The sequence below is a fragment of the Zosterops lateralis genome, assembly GCF_965231275.1.
Source record: "Zosterops lateralis genome assembly, chromosome: 18".
Classification (NCBI taxonomy): domain Eukaryota; kingdom Metazoa; phylum Chordata; class Aves; order Passeriformes; family Zosteropidae; genus Zosterops; species Zosterops lateralis.
Window position 1 is genome coordinate 1,627,525 of NC_139778.1, and position 5,094 is coordinate 1,632,618.

Below are 5,094 nucleotides of genomic sequence, written 5' to 3' on the forward strand. Positions count from 1 at the left end.
AAGGTCACTGTCAGCTCCCAGCTTAGGCAGACTGAGGTGTCTCTCTTATCACCACCAAGTCCCCACCTGCTCAGCTCCTCACTTCTACCCTCTGCTGCACATTTAGATGCCCAAATGGTTCATTTGCTTTCCACTAACCCCATCCCTGATAGCACTGGGAAGTGCAGGATGCATCCACCCTACCACCAACTCCTCCAGAACCCAAGAGCTGGAGTCAGGACCTGACTAGCAAGGAAGGCTGTGGAGGGAGACAGTGTGGATAGGGAGTTACAGACTAAAGGAATCACTCCAGCACTGGTTTATCTTTGGAAACAAGATGATTTGGGCTTGAAGGTCATTGGGAGAGGAGTTTGTGAATTCTTTCTGTGCCTTTGCTCTTCTACTTTTGCAAAAGCACCACAGTGCTGTCCTGTCCCAGGCTCTGCTCAGCCCGTGGTGGGGACATGTGTCTGTACACACACACACACACACTGTGAGTGATTCTAAAACTGCCCTGGAGTCCCCTGAGATGCTCTTGGGGCCACTCCCAGGGCCCTTTGCTCCTCTCAGCCCCTCTTTGCTCTGGACTGAGCAGCCGGGCACTCACAGGGCAGCCAGGCACCTGCATGGCCTTGAGAGGCATCTCCTGCCCTCGGATAAAGGCTATGGGCCATTCCCAGCCACGTTTGCCAAGGTTCCCAGAGCCCATGCCACAGCCCCCAGCCCTGCCCATGCTGCCCCATCCCCCTTGAGTAGCTCCCTCCTCCCTCCCCTGCGCTCTCCTCTCTTGCTGTGCCTGTGTGTGGGTGTATTTGGAAACGAGATCATTCCAGCTGAACTGCAAAATGAAATGCAGAGATCACAACTCCTTGAATAGATTCAGTGCACAATCTCCCCCCAACCTCCAGCCTGCCCCCCATGCAAAATCCAGGCAATAGCAAAAAAAAAAACCCTCAAACCAGAGGTGAAAAAAAATCAAGGTGTTCAGCAGATGAAAGGGGGAGATTTGTGGGGGTGGGGGGAAGGGAAGGCACTGCAAAGCGCTTTCCTTTTGTCCCCCAGTTCACCACAAGATCTGCAGCTTGACCCCCACTTGCTCAACCCTCTGAGCTCCCAGAGCTGAGACAGCCTGGCTTCATGGAACTATGAGAAAAGAGAAAACAAAGCCCAGCACAAAGCCAAGCCCAGAACCCAGCTGAGATGTGAACATCCGCTGCTGGAGCAGCCAGAGCCCATTTACTGAGATGAAGGCAGAAGTGTCTCCACCCTCACTGCGGGTACCCCGTGCTGGCCTTGGGCTCCTCTGCTCTTCTTTTCCTGGAAAAAGACAGGATTCCCCTGTACCGCTGCTTTATTTTCTGAAGAAGGGGCTGTGATTTGCCCAAAGCAGGGGAAATTGCTCCCATGGGAACAGTGTGTTGGTGTCTGGAGAGAGGCTGCTGTGGGGCAGGATGTGCACCATGGAAAGATAAAACAGAAGCATCCTTAAAAATACCCTCACTGCAGCAATGCCCCATCCAGGCAGCAGGGCCCTGAAGCAATGGGTGAGAGGAAGAGAAAACAGCCCAAGAGGTAAAAACATCCACCTCAGCCAGAGGAAGGACATCCTACCACAACTCAGCCACACAGGGATGCTCCAGCTGAGCTCCACGAGGGGACCATGACAGGTCAGCTCGTCCCTTGCTGCCACCATCCATCAGTTCCCCAGGCTGCTGACCCTGTGTGCACCACACTTGTGTGGGTACAAACCCCTGGGGCACACTGAACTGGGAAATGCCCTGTGCCACCCCCATGGCCAGCAGGGTTTGGGGTGCCTGGCTCAGCTCACATCAACAGCAGCACCCACACAGCATCAAAGGCGGAAAGGGAAAAGCTCATCCCTCTCCCCAGGCTCATGGACACCCAGAGCCATCCTTGACCCCAAAATAACTGCCTGAGGGGAACAAAATCCCAGGCACAGGGAGAAAGGCACTGGATAAGAACATGAGGCTCCAGCTGTGATCCATCCCAACTCCAGAGCCAAGAAGTTTCACCTGCACCTCTCTACTCTCAGTTGAATCAAGCTTCACACCCTCCAAAGCTGAGCCAGCCATGGATCACAAACAATAAAACAATTTATATGAGGCAGAGACCTTCAGGATTTATGCTGTATGCTTGCCATATAGTGCAAACACATTCCCCTCCACACGTGGCTGGGCCCTTTGTCAGAGGAATTTGGATTTTTGACCTTAGAAGTCAGGATGAATCTCTGAAGGAACATCACAGACAGACCTGCACAGAGATCCTGAGCAGATTATGGTCTCAGGGGTATATCCTGAGACATATTTATGGCCCTCCAAAGCAAGATAAGTCAATAATCACATACAGTAGCAGTTACAAGTCAGATATTAATTTAATTTCTTTCCTCCCTATCTGCCTGGATAAACATTAATTCAATGGAGCATCAGAGAGCTCCATTATTTGTCATTCTTACTGGAGTTTGCTTTCTCCCATTAAGGCAGAATTGCTACAGCCAGGCAATCTAGACATGATGGTTCCCAAATTAAACACATTTTGCATCCAACACAGGCACAGGGACCACCAGCCCAGCCCTGGGATTCGTGTTATTATCAGCCAGCACTGATGTGGAGGAGGCTGGTTAAAGAGCAGCTATCAAATGCACTTAGAAGCCTCATTCACCCACAGAAGGAGCATTTTATTCCTACAGGCCCTGGGGCAGAGCAGGAGCAGAGACATTTGTTCCCTTCCACAGGCTCCAGCCAATCTGGCCCTGGGAGTTGCACACCCACCCACAGCACAGCTCCTTCCACCTTCTCCCCTCCCCAGAGCAGGGTTCTTCCCAAATCTAGTCTCAACCCGGAGTTAAAAATGAACATTATTCATGATTAACATCTTTATTTGCATAGCGTGGCTGGCAGCTTAACACCAAATAAATGTTTTGGCAGCAGGGTCTCAGGCACGGGGGTGATCCCTGCCCTCCAGAAAGCAGCTTCAGCCTCACCGTGCCTTAACGAGCACCTTCTAATTGAATTAACAAATCATTAACAAGGTGTCTTTGCCATCTGGGCAGGGGAGGGCTCTGCACTGGGCTGCTGTGGCCACCAGCATCCTGGGAGGGAGCACAGAGGTGCTTCAACAGCAGCAGGAGGGACTGGGAAACCTGACCTGATTAAAGGATGAATCACAGGAAATCCTGGAGGAATAAAACCCCCCGGGTGGGTGAATCTCTGAGTCCCCTTGCCCAGCTCTGGGTTTGCCTCCAGCCCCCAGGGGTAGGGAGCATCTCAAAGCTGATTCAGTGGATGCACCGAGGGAAACCTCTTGGAAGAGAATCAAATTAAAGATAAATCTAAGGATGCTTTGCACCAGGAACCCTGAAAGTGTGGGGCTAGCAGCACCTGGATTACAGTAAATAAATCCCCTTTTCTTTATAAACTCATCTGTGCCAAGCTCCCAGCTCTCAGTCATCACCTATTTAGCATTTTGTTCCCATTTTCAGCCCTCTCCTGCCCTCTCCCTTGGATTTTGCATCCTAGCAGAGAGAGAGAGAGAGAGAACTGGGATTACATGGGTGACAAAAAAACCCCAACACCAAACAGCTGCCAGTCCCTTGCGCCTCAGAAACATGCTAAAAATCCCAACCAAAACAACATTTCAGGCACGGGAGCCAAACCAATAGACAATTTCCATCTTCTTGTGACTAAAGCAATGGACTTCTGAGGGCTGAGTCACGGGCATGTCCTGGTCCCCCAGCTCAGGGACCTGCCCCACCTTGGGGATGCTGCTCCTGCCACCCCAACAGTCCCTTTCCCGTGAGGCACCAACCAGCACCACCAGCCAGCACGGAGAGAGAGCCTCAAAGCTTCTCTCAGCAAATATTCAGGCTGAAAAATGTGCTTTTTTTTTTTTTTTTTTTTTTTTTCCATCTGCTCAAAGCTTCTTTGCTGGGGCTTTGGTAGGAAGCAGATGTGAGAGCATCCCAAAGCATGACCAGTTGTTACCGACTCCGTTATATAAAACTATGAGAATTTCCTCCCTTTTTTTTTTTTTTTTTTTTGTTTGTTTTGTTTTGTTTTTGTTTTATTTCTTAGCACCAGGCCAGATTCCTGGGTGAGAGGCCAAGGCTGGAGAAAGCCAAAGCCAAATGAACCCAGGTTGGGGGAAACCTCTGCGTGCATCACCATCCAAAGGGAACATTTCACATTTAGGTTGCTCAGCAGCAGAGCCAAGGCACAGGGAGAGGGAAAACCACATCTGGCCTCGTAACAAACCCAGAAACACTTAGGCCTCCTAATTAACTAGGAAATTCAACCCTTTCCAAACCACAGTGAAGCTTCAAAGTCCTCCCAACCTGACTTTAGATGCTCCTTCCACAGTTCCCCAAGGACATCCCCGTTCCCTCAGACTCTACTCCCAGTCAGCAAAGCTGCCGGGGGCAAAGGCTCCCCATGGCTCCTCTGCCAAGGGAAAATTATTTCATGATCCAAGTGAAAAAGCCATCAGGGAGGTTCATTTTGGCCAAAGATTTTGCTCTCTTCCAGCAAAACAGTAGAAAAAAAAAAAAAAAAAAAAGGAGAGTTGAGAGAAACCCAGGCAGGGAAATTGGGGTAATCTGAAACTTGGTCTTTTCAGAATGGGGAAAAAAAAAAACAAAATGAAAAAGAGTTTAAATAAAAATGAGAAAGCAGCATTTTTCAGCACGACGCCAAAGCTTCTCCGGGGGGTGCAGGGGGAGAAGAAAGCAGAAAATTTTCTGTGCATAATAAAATCCTGGGCATTTCCAGACTGGTTCCAACAGCCCTCACTGCTGAACAGGGCAGAGAACACAAAAGCTGATGGAATTGAGAGCAGGAGTCTGATGGGAGACATGTCATGGATGAGTGGGGCTGGTCCAACCCCATCCCAAATCAGCATCCACCTGTCTGTCCCACCTGCCCCAGGTGAAAAGCAACCCCATATGGGCCATTCACTTAAGAGCTGGACTGTGCATCCCTGTGTGTCACTTCCAGCTCAGAATATTCTGTGAACTGATCCCAAGTGAGTCTCCAGAGATGCTCCCCCAGCCCACACGGGAGAGGGGGTTCCGGATTTCCTACCCAGAGCCAAGGCTGAGCT